Source organism: Cupressus sempervirens, chromosome 7 (genome assembly GCF_028749045.1).
Source record: "Cupressus sempervirens isolate cs-2001-9-10 chromosome 7, ASM2874904v1, whole genome shotgun sequence".
NCBI lineage: Eukaryota > Viridiplantae > Streptophyta > Pinopsida > Cupressales > Cupressaceae > Cupressus > Cupressus sempervirens.
Window position 1 is genome coordinate 290,425,129 of NC_143124.1, and position 16,253 is coordinate 290,441,381.

At 35.8% G+C, this 16,253-nt stretch overlaps 1 protein-coding gene across 2 annotated transcripts in view; it reads left to right on the plus strand.

Moving 5' to 3' along the window:
- LOC149546566 (uncharacterized) overlaps positions 1 to 7,356 on the plus strand; it is a 34,728-nt gene extending 27,372 nt beyond the window's left edge. For both annotated transcript variants that reach the window (XM_089791264.1, XM_089791263.1), the window contains exon 3: positions 6,904 to 7,356. The gene's annotated coding sequence lies outside the window, so the exon portion shown is untranslated. The remainder of the gene's footprint in view (positions 1 to 6,903) is intronic.
- The last annotated feature ends 8,897 nt before the right edge of the window (positions 7,357 to 16,253 follow it).

Below are 16,253 nucleotides of genomic sequence, written 5' to 3' on the forward strand. Positions count from 1 at the left end.
AATGCAATAGAAGAAAGGAAAATTAGGAAGTTACGAATTAGAATTCTCATTAATTCGAGCAATGGAATGATATGTTTTCAAAGTAGGAAGAAATCCAATCCAAGTTTAAATTCCAAATTCTAATCTACTAATCCAAATTTAAAACTCAAGACTAATGGTGAAATTGTGATGGCGGGGGTAAGCATGTTAGGAGCCAACCCTGCAAGTTCGAAGAAGGATAAACAACTCCAAGGGAAAAATAATATGGACATGATGTTGAGACATCTTTCACCATTAAGAACAAGAAGATTGAGGATACCAATCTTGGACCTGTCAACGTGCTTGTAAGAAGGGATAAAATTTATAGAGGCAAATCCTTCAACAGTGGAAAGAATAATGGTCAAGAATGAAATAGTGTGAGCGACTACTTTTCCTCCTATCATGCAATGAACTGAGCTAGTCCTTGAGTGTGCAATGTATTAAAATCCTCAAAAAGGACAAGAAGATGTTGGCTCTCCTATTAGAAAAGGCATTTAAAGAAACTTTCAACATATCATATTACAAGGTTGGAGCCCATGTCACAAAGGAGCAAGCCTTGAAGCACTACAATGATCAAGTGGATACATCTACTAACATGATGAATGAGTGGCTAGTAGAACCATGGAGCCATCATTCCAAACTTTTGAAGTTGAACAAGATAACTAGATCAGATTTCAAGGAGGATTATGGTGGCCTCATAATCATATTGAGCAAGGTAATGGGATAGCCTCAAGGACCTATATTTGAGTCTTGGCTGTTCTACTTCATTTACAAGATATCTAAAACAAAGGTGATGTTTGAGTGGACTGATGTAGTGAGAATCCAAGGGTACCCCTACTGGAGGAAATCCGGATCCCTGCAAATAACCACACAGTGGAACTACAACAACAATACAAGATTTGATACCAATTCACAACACTTGATTCATAAAATAACTGATTACATGCAATGTTCTTGACTGTAAGGCCTTTCGGGTTACAGACAAAAATACTCAGTGACAACCTTGACCTCCAATTGAGGACAATAAAGAGCAAAGAGATATTTTACACGACTTCCTATTCTATGTAAATGTTGGCAATGGTTTTCAAATTCAAGGATTAACAAGTTTGTGTAGATGTGGAGTGGCAATAGGAGAAGTTATAGTGCATGAATGCTATCCATAACTACACCTTCACAAAACTGAACATTTTTAAGGTTTTCAATGGTGCACTTGCTATGAGAGTTGTTAGAGAGTTGCAAGAAGTCCCACATGTGAGACTATTTGAAGAGGCTAAGAAATTGATTGAAAATAATGGGTCTTGTTACATACAATACCCAAATTCACATACATTTGAGTGTTGGGAAGTAGTTGTTGTCCTAGGAAGTTTCCAAGATATCCTACAAATAAGATGGTGATCAAGGAGGTGGCAAGACAACTACTTGCCTATGATAGGATTCTAAAGCACAAACACAAGCTAGGGGTTGGATCCCACTTCAATCTTGAAAGTGAGACTTGTCCGTCACAAGGAATGGTTGAAGCAATGAAGCAAGAATTTGAATTCTATGGGCTAGGATATTGAGGCAAGAGGAAACTTTGATCTTGAGAAGAGGATAAAGAGAGCATATGGGAATAGATATATCCACCTTCCATACATAGAAGATTATCGGGTAAATGCAAATGATGATTTGGAAGCTAAGAAGATTATCGGGCAAATGCAAATGATGATCTGGAAGCTAGGAAGAGGATGTTCTCAAGGCTAATAAGCAAGATCATTAGGAAATACAAATGGAAGCAAATTCAAGTTCCTGACCAATTGGAAGTTAGAGGAGATTTCAAGGTCACTACAAATTAGGACTTGGAGATGATTGATTGACATGATGATAAGGTGGTTGAGCTAGAAAGTTTGATGATTTGAGTTTCTGTTTTCACTCAAGAGTGGCTCGATAGAAAGATGACAAGTTAGTAAGAAGAGGAATCCCTCTGACATATGAGAAGATGAAAGAGGTAGAAGAAGTTGAGTAAGAGTCATCTGAGCAACCTCAAGCATTAAGTGTACAACAAGGTGAAGTTGGAAAGAAAAGAAAGTGTTGGAAAAGCTCCACTAAATAAGAATTTTAAGAATGAAGGGATAAGGATTAAGGAGCCACAAGCCGAGAAGAAAAAGCGAGCTGCCCCTTCATCCGAAGAAAGTGCTACTTCAAAACAAGGAAAGACTATGCTACCCAAGGGAAAAGAAGTGAATAAACATTCCACCTCCAAATCAAAGGATGGTGTTAGCTAAAGTTCTTTAGGATATTTTCCTTTGAGTTCAACTAAAATGGAAGGAAATCTTCCCTTACAAAAAGAGAATGAGGATGAGATTATTGATATTGAGGAGTCTCCTAAAGATGGTCAAATCCCACCTCCAAATGAAGGCCCAAGTGAAGGCACAACAATCATCCCAATTGAAGATCAAAATCAAGATAAGTCAAATATTGGATTAGGGGAATGCACAATACAACATGGTTGAGAGATATTATACAAGGTAAAGAAATTCTGGAACCTAAACCAATAGATAATATTGAAGGTATTGTACAAAATCTTGGGAAGGAAGAAGACTCAACTCGTAGGAAGATCCCCAAGGTGAATTAGAGACGATTCAAGGACTTGCAAAGTCCAAACTGCCATTCCAAAGGTGGACAAGACAAGAGATAGTATTGTGAAATAATTGAACATGAAATGGGAGCTAGTACAAAGAAGCAAGAATTTGAGGAGGCCCAAGATGCTCTCTAATACTTGTGAGATAGAGTGAGAAAGGGAGTTGCAAAGAAGCACAAGTAAACACAAAGATATATAGAATACTTCAAACATATCTTCAACCCCATCCAATAGAGAGATTACACATTCACACCACCTCTCACCCTTGAGAGGGAATCAATTAATAATGTTGAGAGGTCAAGGATGTAAGACCACGACACACAAGATTGGATGAAGAAGTCTCACCAGAGGTGGTTACCTTTTTCCCAAGATTCTTGAGGCAAATACCAGATAATCACAACACTTAGAGCAAGATTTCAAGCCTTGGATAGACTTTGCGAAGAATTTCAGCCCATAAGAGATAAAACCATGCTTTAATTACAGTCAATGATAGAGCTTCCTGAGAAGCTACTAGAGTAGAGCAAGGTGATTAGAACAATTGGAATGAAAGATGTGATAGAATAGTATTTTGCTTTGATCCACAGGCAAGATAAATTGGAGAAAATAAGAAATGGTAGCTATCATCTTGGTTCCTCTATCCAGAATATGAGTGAAAAGGCTAAGGAAGCAGTGAGTGACATTTCAGTTTGGTGATAAAAGAGAAGAAAACATGAACTTGGGAATTTAGAAGGAAAATTTAAGAACTTGTGGCCTTGAGGATAATAGCAGTATCAAGAGAGAGCATTTTATAAGATTTACACTCCTTATAGTTCTCATGACTTCAATTCAAGACAATTTACCAAAATGGGAGAAGACTATTTCTACAACCAAAATTGAACTGGACATAGTAGATTGGAAATTGCAAAAGGCATCTATGCCTTCAATGAATGAGCTCAACAATATCTTGTCGAGGTTTCATTGAATTGGAAAAAGAGCAAAACACAAAGGAAATCATTTTCTAAATGATAATTTGATGTAAGCCAAGTGGCGAACAATTTTCTCATTGGTTGTTATGTTAGATGCTTAATTCTGGTTGGCCCCATTTTGGTGCCATTTGATTGGTTGTCACTTGTTTGCAATTTTGTTATTGGCCTATTTTGAGGTGCTTTGATCTCATTGGTTGATAGGTGCCAACCCTATTTAGAGTTTGTATGAGTTAATCTAGGCCATTCATTGTGCTTGAGCTCCCTATATAAGGCATTCTCCCCTCATTTGTACAGGGAGATGTTGGAGAATTGTTGCTAAAATAATGCCAATTTCGCTCTACTCTTCATTGTTGTGTCTAAGATGGTGAATTCTTGGGGTCAAGCTTGATTTATTGTATGGCAGTCTTCATCCTCATTTAGAATAGATTTGATTTCTAAATTGTTCAGATAGAATTTTCTTTAAGTAACTTAGTTGTATAAGAGTAATTGTGAATGTATACTTGCTTGAATCAAACATAGACCAGACCACTAGCCGCTTGCTGATTGTAAGTGTGTTGTTTATGGTTAGCTTTTACTTGAATGTACTCAATCTTTAGTTTGCATCCATTAACGAGATTGAAGAGGAGGTATTGATTTGAAAATCATTTGGATACACCTTAGAAGCTTGCACTATATGGGTGAAGTTATTGATGAGATTGCATCTAGTAGAGTTCAAGTGCAGTCATACTTTTTTGCATCCATAGGTAGGAGTAGGAGTAGCAGAAGTTAGTAAGTTGAAGAGGAAAATTGGAAAGCCAAAAAAAATGAAGACAACTTTCATTGCACATTGGGAAGCCAAATCTTTGGAATAAAATTGACAAGTCTTGAGGAACAACGTTAGTCCGCCTAGTGATCCAGCAAATCACTATTTCATCTGTGAGTGAGTATCCACAATAGAAGGAACCTTGAAGTCATCTTATGATCTTTCTTTGCAATCTTAGCATAAGAAGTGACTTTACTCAAGAGGATTGAATGTTTAGTGTTTCACTTTAAATGTTAGGTGTTCAATTCTGTATGTTGTCATGTAACAAAACTCACATCAACACTCATCAAGACCATTACATCTTAAACTACAATTATTGGCGGGCAGTTGCATCGATTGGATATTATAAATTTCTTGAATGGCCTAATTTAGGAAGATGTGCACAATAATGAGATAAGGGAATTTCTAGTGAATAGATGAGAGACCTATATATGTAGATTGAAGAAAAGGTCATTATAGGCTGAAGCAGACATCTTGTGCTTGCTACTCCAGGAATGATGATGACCGATGTTTGGATTTTGCCAATATAGCTTTAGAAATCCAATATGTATTTATTTGGAGTTGTGATTTTGGTCATGTATGTCAATGATGTAGTGCTTACAAGGAGTTCAGAGAAGCTCATGGTAGGGTGCATGGAAGAGTTGGCCAAATATTGCTGCATTGAGGACATTGGACTGCAGCACTATTTCTTGTGTCTAGAGGTGTAGCAAAATATAGATGAGGTTTTCCTCGGGTAGGGACAATATATAGTTGATGTTCTGAAGAGCTTCTTGTTAATGGATTGCAAACCCCTTACCAAACCTATGATATAGAAAGTGAAGTTGCATGCTGACATGTATTTGGATCTGTGAGATCCTTTAGTGTACAAGTGGTTGATTGGATCCTTGATGTATATGGTTAGTACCAGATCAGATATCTGTTCACAACTTCACAGTGAACACTTTGAACCAGTTCATCGTTGACCTAAAGCCAATTCATTGTGCTCTGCAAAGAATTTACTTTGAAACTTGAAGGGCATGATACAATGTGGTCTACAATATTCAGGGGGTAATGAACTGATGCTACATACATTCATGGTTCTTGATTGGGAAGATGTAAACCATTGGAAGAGTACTTCAGGATGTTGCTTTGTTTTGAGATCAGAAGTCATTTCCTGGTTCAGCAGCAAGCAGACTTACATGGTATTGGGTTTGGCAGAGGCAGAGTACACGGTAGCACAACTAGTTGTGAAGCCATCTGGTTTTGCGAGTTGATTGAAGAGCTGACAGGTGAGATGGTGGGTCATCCAGTCATTTATTGTGACAATTAGAGTTGTATCAGACTCTGAGAATCAAGTATTTTGTGACTGCTTGAAGCACATTGAAAGATTGCTCAAGTCTATGTTTAAACAATCTAGCAGGTTGCATGTTGCAGACATTCTAATAAGGCTTCTAACTTAGTAAAAGTTTTGAGGATAGATTGGTTTTGGTGGAAAACACATTCCTCAGTAAGAGGGAGTGTTAGATTATGGTTACCCAAGAATGTCTCCTCCAGCGGTTCATGTGTGGAACCCTTGTGCATTTCAGCAGGGTGTAGTCATAGAGAACAGAAGTTGTACTCTCTTCTGTCCTCTGGCTGTTCCATTCTTGGCACTTCCTACTCATGGCTTTCCAGATATACAGTTGCTTTTGTAGAGTTTGTTTTCCAGTTTCACAATAGCAGTTATTTATTCAGCAATTTTCTTTTCACAAGTTCGACTTTGTCTCTTTTAGGGCACAAATTTGGAAGATAGACTTCAAATCAAGGGTTGATGTATCCAGTGTACTTCTAGTATCTGTTCTTCAGCTCTAAAAGGAGGCTTAGGCTACGTGTCCTAATTATACAGTGTTTAGTGTGTGTTTGAAAGCTTTATAACTTCTGTTTTCTGATTAATAAAGCACTGATGTGATTTGGATCAGAGCTGAGTATTTGTTTGTTAGCATTTCTTTACTGTGTTAGTAAATTCTTTCATTCAAAGCTCAGCAGTTTTGATTGGTTTTCAGTTTTATCTAGTTTAATAATCCTTAAGATGAGAGTCAGCAGGTACAAACCATTCTTTAAGGTACAATTGCTGCTTAGAGTAATATCTCATTACAGATGGGAGTCCACAAGCTCGCCTTCAGTTGCATGGGATGTTTGTGTATTGTTCTTTTTCTTTTTGGTGTAAGCCAAACACAGTCATTTAGTTTTGCATGTATAAATGCCATGCAATCTAACCCAATAGAACAATATGCATTACACATATAATCCCATTATTCTAATTTCTTAAATGGGGCTTGGTTTGGTACGACCGTATGTCACATTTCTAGCAGCCACATTTCCTCTCTTCCCCAATCAGTCATTTTGTTCGTGTCAAATATTTTTGCAAGCAGCTCTAAACGTTATTGGAATGGTCTTAGAAGCTATGTGAAATAGAGAGTTGATAGATTTGGATTTGTCTGTAACTTTATTCCTGCTGATTTTATTATTGTTGAGATTTGCAGGGGAAACTGGATTCTGCAGCACACAGACAGGAAGAAGATATGCCACAAAGTAGGATGACTTGTTGAGAGGGTTCAGTTGGATCGTATGCAACTACCTGGAAACACCACTTACTTAAGTGAGCAGTTTGTATTTAAAGAAAAAAAAAATGTTTGTAACATATAGGTGGTATTGAATCTCTTATGCTGGCTGCATATAAGTATGTTTTTGTGAGGCTTCTTATGTTATATATTATTTGCAAGTTCTAGGTTCAGTTGGATTGTATGCAACTACCGGGAAACACCACTTACTTAAGTGAGCAGTTTGTATTTAAAGAAAAAAAATGTTTGTAACATATAGGTGGTATTGAATCTCTTACGCTGGCTGCATATAAGTATGTTTTTGTGAGGCTTCTTATGTTATATCTTATCTGCAAGTTCTAGGTAATGTAAATGGATTAGTAATTTTCCGTGATACCTGCTCTGGCTTCGTATAAGTATGTTTTTGTGACGCTTCTTATGTTATATATCTGCAAGTTCTAGGTAATGTATATATTATCTCCAAGTTCTAGGTAATGTAAATGGATTAGTAATTTTCCCTGATACCTGCTCTGGCCTTGTATAAGTATGTTTTTGTGACGCTTCTTATGTTATATATCTGCAAGTTCTAGGTAATGTAAATGGATATGTTTTTGTGACGCTTCTTATGTTATATGTCTGCAAGTTCTAGGTAATGTAAATGGATAAGTAATTTTTAACGATACCTGCTGTTTTATATTGTATGTTTTTGTGATGCTTCTTATGTTATATATCTCCAAGTTCTAGGTAATGTAAATGGATAAGTAGTTTTTAACGATACCTGCTGTTTTATATTTCTCTTGTTTCCTGATGTGTGCATACTTGAGTAATGGCAAGTTGTATATTGAGTAAATGTAATCAGGGAGATTGTAAGTGAGTGTATTTTGCTTGGTTAATTCTACTGAAACGGGAAACCCTCTTATCTGCCTTTCCTAAAAATTTAATTCATTTTTTTTTGAAAAGTAAGCCGAGAGGTATCCAATTTCAAGTATAAGTTTAATAATTGTTGTATTCAAATGAGCACAAAAAATCTATGAATAAATTCTTGTATTTATTTTATATATATTATCCCTTAATATTAATACATAGAAATTTTAAATCTATAAAAAAAAACATAGAAATCTTAAATTTAAAAATTCTTCCATAAGTTTATATGACTGGAAAATCGCAACAAATCAAATTTAGACAATGATTAATAAAATAAACAATGGTAATAAATGTTTTAAATTTAAATTTATTTTATATAATCTATGTAACTGTTAACATTCTATTTTATTTTTCTGACATGTAAATGAACATCAATTTTTTTCAAAATGGGAAATGTTTACATTGAAGATTGCTGCTACTGTAGAAAGTCTCTCGGCTTAACAAGAATTGTAGATAACTAGTTATTTTGGTTTTCTGTGCTTTTTATCATGATAAAAGATGTTGCCTTCATTTTAGCTGAAGTTTATAGGTTTGTATGCAAGGGTGAAGGAAGCTAAGTAAGACACTGTGGCCACAAATCACATTCAAAGAATAAAACACAATCTGTATGAATTTATCATAGAGCTTATCTGGAGATACATGAAATAAACCAAACACAATCATGGCACTCGTATTTACTAGGCAGTGCACTGAATTAGGAACCAGGTTAGCATTTGACAGTGAAGCCTGTCATTGTTGGACAGATTCAATACTGTATTAAATATATTGAGAAGCCTGTAGTAAGTATATTTTGTCAATCAAGTAGGCACAATTATTAGAGGTACTGTGTACTCAGCTGGTTATTTTATAACATGAACCAAATTTTGCTTTATAGATAACAGATTTACGGGAATACTACCACTTATTAAGGACAAGCTGAGGAGATCTTAGGAATTATTTGATCTCTTATGTATATGCACAATACATTGGGAAAATAGGCTGCTCAAAAACCAGAGTAAAATATCACTCTGCAGATCTGCAACAGAGCAACGGTTACCGGAACAGATCAATATACATAACAACAGAAAACCAAAGAAGACATCGATATTAGAAGCACTGAATATTGCTAATTTAGGGATGATAGATGAATATTAGTGTCTGTAAAACAGTTTTTACCGTGTGCAAGTTAAATACACAATACAATCAGATTGCGATATAACATATGTTTAAGGTGGCCTGACATCTTTGTAACAATAGAAGTGTGTTCAAAATGCTACTAATTTCAGGCTATTTGACCAACGTTCTTGGTATATTTGGAGTGATAAAAGTGTGTTTACCATCGTTTATTTTCGCCATGCATTCTGCTCAAGCGGAAATGGTTCATCTTCTAGAAACAGTTTTGTTTTATTTTACTTCGGCTTATCAAATAGTAATTGTAAACATCATTTTGCTCGGTTAGCTTTAACGGAAAATCATTTGGAGGCCTCTTATTTCCATGTGAGGGAATTAATGTGTAGCCGTGCATCTTCTAGAAAACAGTCTTGATTTAATTTACATTGGCAATTTGAATTTTTGATAGATAGGAATTGTAACCATCATTTTGCCTGGTTTATCTTTCACGGAAAAATCATTTGGAGGCCTCCAATTTGCACGTAGGAATTTATGTAGCAGTTTAGAAAATGTCTCAGCCTTTACAGGATACCATTTTTTCAAAAAGCTGTATCTTAAAGTGTGGGAGAAATGCTCAATTTTTCTACAACTGTCTGAAATTATAATAAAGGGTGGTTTAATTAAAATAGAACAACATAGACAATATAGGTGGTTCATGAAATATGGATTAATGAGTTTTAACTTGAAAAATTATGCAATTGGAGGTTGATAAAACATCATATAAGTTGAATGGTTGTTTTTCCTATTCAAATTTATTCTATAATGATGTTTCAGTTTTACGCTACAAATTATAAAATCTTATCGTCAAGACATCGTTGACCAGCCAAACTTATCTGTATTACCTTCTTGTCTGATTTTGTCAGTCTCCAAAAAATAGGTCCAGTGCAAAATAAACACATATTCCAATCCGCTGTAGGTTAAAAGTATTCTTTCAATGAAAGAATAAATTTTGGCTACCTAATATTTTAACAAACAGTTGAGAAGTACAAAGCACATCTAGTTTATGGAATATATTCTCTAGGCTCAACAAAATAATGTAAAGAATATCAAGGGGAAAGGTCTAGATGACGTTTTTCATAGTTGACTTAAGGGTTTAGTGGTGGGCAACGCTTGTGCATCGAGAAACTTGGGGGAGAATTACGAGGACATTCAAAGTAGAAACATCGAGTATTATTTTATTTGCCGTGTAAAATTTAAACGGGACATTTCTAATGTTTAAGTCGGGCAATGAAAAATATCGATGGCCACTATGTTAGATTCAAGGAGAACTATAATGTTTTAGTGGCTCAGTATATTCTAGACATGAGAACCTTACCATGATATTTAGGGATATCATTTGACTTCATTCTTTTTCGAATGATTTTTCTATAATTGTGCTTGGTGCTTGTTGATTTCAGAGGCTTGTTGCAAATGTATTTGCACTGCCATATATGTAGTATGTGATTTCCAACTGCATCTTCCCTTTATATTTATGAGAGTGAAATAATAGACATGTTCTTTCATAGGACATGTCTGTTTATTTTATATATATATGGGTAATTTATCCGAGTGAAGTTATAAAACATCACTCTTCTTAGCTAGGGAGGCTAAACACACACACACACACACACCTTGATGTAATATATCTGAGTAAAGTTACAAAACATCAACACTCCCTCTTAGCTAAGAAGGATAAACACATGACCATTTATTAACTCAATGTAATATAAGAATATCTTTGATCAAAAGATACTCAACATTTCGATATCATGAATATTGGTCTTCTAGAATATCAACATATGATATTCACCAATTAATAAAGGTTGATACCACATTTGATATCATAAGAATTGGTTTCCCAGAATATCAACATTCAATATTCACCAAGTACTCAAAAAGTTATGATATCATGTTTGATATCATGAGTATTGGTCTCCTACAATACATGATATTCACCAATTACAAAAAATAGTTGATATCATACCTGATATCATGAGTATAGGTCTCCCAAAATATCAATGATATTTTCCAAATACTTTCTGAGTAATGGGCTTCTAGAATGTTGAGATGCAAAATATTCATGAAGCACTGTGAGTAATGGCCTTCCAGAACATCAAATTCAATGATATTCACTTATTACTCTGTGTAATGGCCCTCAAGAACATCAATTTGCATAACATTCACCATGTGCTCAAAAAATGTTAATAGGGTACGTGTAGACACATTCTCTTAATGCTTACCATACAATGAAATATCCCCGATCTGGTTATAACTTTGACAAACACCGATTTCTTCACCATTCAATTGTTGACATTTTGTTGAGCACTTGGCAAACAAACTCAACCCGAATGAAAGTATTGCTTTGTGCAAGTTTGTTGTTTTATAGTTTTTGAACAATGTTAGATGCAAATAGGCAAGCCATAACTGATATGCCAAATACTGAGATTAAATGAATCAGGCTGCAATAAATTGCTCTTGATGGCCAATTTGCAATAAGAGATCATCATTCTATTATGAGTTATCTACAATAAAACTTCAATCGACAACTCTAATTCCTTTATTAAATGCACAACAAATTACAGTTTCAAATGCAAAGAACCTGATTCCAAAAGTTTGCAGCAGACCACGTCTCTATCAATCCTCTTTAGCTTCTGGCAGCGAAACTTAGGAGATCACAGTTTGAGAAGAAAGTCTCCACAGCCAACCAAGAAGAATGCCCTTATAGCCAATTGCACCCAGTATGCAATGCCCTCAGTTGCTACTATAAGACGATCAGCTTCAGCAATCAATGTTGCCTCCCAACCACAGTAATCACAGCCCAAAGAAGACAACAATCTCGAAAATCTGTACTTCACAGACTTGGGATTATTGTCTAACTCTGTTTGGCGACCCAAAATGCCTGGCGCCTTATCCAACCACCGTCTTGCAATTGGAAAATGACATCCACCAAGAACAATATCGGTGTGCTCAGACTTGGCGATGTCCACTGGTCGGGTATGAGCACCGAACTTGTGTGGAGCCGGCAGTAATAATGTCTGGATCTGTCGCAGACATTCGATGATGTGTAGTTGCTGCTAACGATGCCAAGATCAGGAATGAATGCCCTCTCCTGCCCAGCGGTATTGACTCCGTCTAGGATCGTGGTGGCTGGTCTGAAGTTATCTGGGATAAAGTTTGCAGTCTGCCTGGAGTGATCCAGCAAGTGTGCTAGGTCGTATCAGTTATGTCCCAATATTCTCCTGTCGTGCTTGACCAATTCTGGACTGACCCGTGCCTTTCTCCAATGGATGAACAAGAGTTGATTATAGATTCAGCGAATGGAGTTCGGTTTGACTTGATGATTTTGTTAACTCCAAAGAGTCACGATAATGTGCTGAAGTCGTGGAGAGACTTCCGAATCGGAATGTGACCCACGTTTTTAAACTTGCAGCTCGTGGGTGGGCTGGTCTAAAGATTTGCCCATTTTGGCCGTTACTCCTTATACTCGTTCTGCGGGTTTTAATAAATTGATTTCCTCCCTCCGATCTGGCACTCCTGACGCGGCTGTGACAGGCAATGATTTGCTTTCCAATCCGACCAAAGCCTTGCGTCGTCTCTTATATAAATTTATGTCAGCTGAGAAATCGAAACTATCCTCAAATCTGAATAATACACTTGTTCCCTGATGCAGCGAATGTTTCTGGCTCAATTATTGCTCATAGTTGCTTCACCATAAATGATATTTGCAACAAATCCTCAATTCTGCCCCTGCACTGATGATCTGAATCAAATCCTTCGAGAAATAATGATGCAAGAACCACAATTTGGCCTTAAGCCGCAATTAATCACCCTGATGAAATGACTGAATGTCACCTCCAATCTGCAATAATTCGGATGATATTTCACACCCTCAAAATTGCGTACCAATTGAGAGTTATCGTTCTCAATGGCCAGTTGTGACAATTGTAGAAACCCTAGGTTCCACAATGCACCTGTGATTGAATCACAACCTGAAAATCAAAGAGAGATAATCAACTGCCTGCCTTCGAATGGAGCCCCGGGGTGCCTATTTATTCTTTTCCCTCCATCCTCTCCAGAGACTTCTAGAACCTTTTTGATCTTATCTCTTAAGTGACTTTATTAAATATTTTCCAAGTCACTTTATTAAATATAAAGTTATCTTTTAATAACTATTTATTTAATTAAAATAACTAATTAGTCGTCCTTGGACAACCGTTAATTAAATTAATTAAATCGAACTGTCACCAAAAATTGGGGACATGACATACAAACATGTCATAATAGAAAATTAAGTTATTGTAAGATCGTCACCTTTCAATAACTCTTGCAAATACAAGTGACATTATTTGGAAGCCGTCATTTCCTCATATGTACACAGGGGGTAGGCCCATTAAAATAACACAGTCATGAGGTGTATTCATGAGTCATAGTTCTCTTGATTATTGTCGTTTATTGATAAATGGAGAATCCATCTCGATATGGATTACTCCATCTGAATAAATATGATAGAGATAACCACATATTGATTGAATCATATCCTCTATCTGCTTCCTCTCTTTGAAAATTGTCTCTAATGAATTGTTAGACTCCCTTTGAATCTTGATCTCCCTCTTCTTGCAATAATATCCCTATAGAGAGGAAAAGATCAAAGAAAATAGTTCTTATAGTACATATATAAATACAAATAAGAGATTAGCTACAAAAAAGTAAATAAAGATAGTTCTCAAGATATAACAATTGGAAAATACTTATATCACTTAATATCCTTATAGAAGTAGTATCTTTGAAAATGACTTCTCTTCATAAGACACTTGGATTACTCAAACTTCAGCTTTTCATAGACTTTTTTCAACCTCTATATAGTTATAACTATCTTCACAAAAATCATATTATCAATTTTTTATGTATTATTTTCTTTAAACTTCATACCCTTTATGTTTAGTTAGTCACAGCCATGCTAAATGTTAATCCTATAAAAAATTATTATAATTTAAATACCCATTTAATTATGTGTAAGTTCCCATATCTAGTAGGCTGGCGTCAACATGTAAATAATAATTAGTATGAGGTGTAGTGGACCAATGAGCCCAACTTGTGAATTGGTTTATCTCCCTACCAATGGAATCCACACGAGAGGGCAAGTTATTCAAGGTATTGTTTAACTTGTTTTCCACCTCCCATGACTAATGGAAAATGTCAAATGTAGTATGGGGGCATTGGACGATCGTATGTGTTTGCCCTTTCAGATATCTTTTTCTCCATTCATTGCCCATTATGCGGGTGTTATGTTGTTAACTTGCCATACGTGGCAATACATATTTCCATAATTCCTTCGGCTAATGAGTTTGACCCCATTTTTTTAATACTCCAATACTATTGCTCCTTACATAGTTAGCAACTGACGTGGACAATAGCAAATGGGAGTATGTCGTACCAAATCTTATATCCTTTTAGGGGAGATGATTTTAGTTCTTTGATTGCATTTTTAATGGTCTCAATTCTTTTTCTCGTGCTATTATTTGCTCTTTTCATATATTTAATTTGAAATTGTGATTGTGATCAAGATTGAGGGTGAGATGGCATAGGCATCGACATGGAAGAAGAAACATAGAGACAAGCTCGTTTGAAAGTGCGATGAGAGGAAGAGTGAGTAGGGACTAAGGCCTTTGCCCACTTGCGATTGTGCGTTTACGTACAAAATTATTTCACACAAAGAAAACCCCACCTCACCCCCTTCCACATTTAACCTCTCAATCCATCCATCCCAATTCTGTAAAAGCGACTGCTTGAAACCCAAACACTGTCGAAAATCTAAATTTGAGAATGGATACTTTACCTGCCTACCGAATTCTTTCCTCCCTTTACTCTTTAGACTAGTTTGTTCAGTGGTGTGATGAAGAAAAAGGCGACTGCAAGATACCACAAATGCTTAACTACTTATCATCCAAAGCTAATTTGTCGATATTTCTTCTTCTTGTTATCTTGGATTTATAATTTGGCTCTAATATCATGTTGGTTTTTAGAGGATTGTTACAAGTGTATTAGCAATACCATATATGTAGTATGTGTTTTTCAATTGCATCTTTTCTTAATATTTATAAGAGAGTGAGAGAATAGACATGTCCTTTTCTAGCACATGTCTGTTCATTATCTCTCTCTCTCTCTCTCACACACACACAAACAATTTATCCAACTAAAACTACAAAACATCAACATTGCTAAAGAGTTAAGGGAATAATTTTTTTATTCTGTTTATCACAAATTTCTCTAGTATTTCTACAATACTATTGAAGCATTGTAATAATTTGGAAAAATTAAAATGGTTGGTGATGTGTGATCTTATGGATAATCTTATAATGCGGGGTCCTTCAAATATTTGAAATTATAGTTGTAGATTGAGTTGAATGATTTACCTTTGTTCATTCATGAAATATATTAAGTAAAAAGCTTAATTGTTGTCTTGTGACATTACATAATCTTAGCCAGCATGATCAATATCACGTCACATCAATGGTGAGGATTTTCTATACAATACTATCATGTGGTTATGAAACAAATAATTGAAGAAGTCAATAACATAAGACAAATAATAAGACTACCACAATGATGCCCATTATTAGACCTTATGACAATTCACAATCTTTCATTTACATCATGATAGACCAACTTGACACGACTAAAATAGGGTGGGATATTGAAATTGATGAAGGATCATCCTAGGGTAGTTGGCAATCTTATGTGTTGGAGAGCTCGGTTGAAAGGAGATGATGCTTGATCATTATTGGGGTAGTTCTAGGTTGTGGTTTTAACTGAGGAACTTGGAGACAAAAGCAACTTGATTTAGCTTGTGGTGCTCGATTGATTATCTGCTTGGTGGAACTAGTGCTTGATGATCATGTGGGAGCTTGGTGGAAGTGCTTGCTAGTTGTGCTCGGTGTATACTCAACGTGCTTGGTGGTTGCTGCTGATGCTCAGTGGTTTGGTTCATTGATTAGATGTTCTTGGGAGATTTGATCAGTCGATTGGTGCATTTAATTTGTGTAGCTTGTGATCGTGATGTGGACCTATCATGGGATATGTGAGAACCTATTTTAGGGTCGTGGTTCTTCTCCTTTGTGCATTTAATGATTGTTGTAAGCCAACTAAGACATATTATGTTTATTTGGGTTCTCAATAATTCTCTTTGTAATATGTCAACTTGTGGTTGTGCAAGTATAAATAGAGGGGTTTGGGTAGTGTTG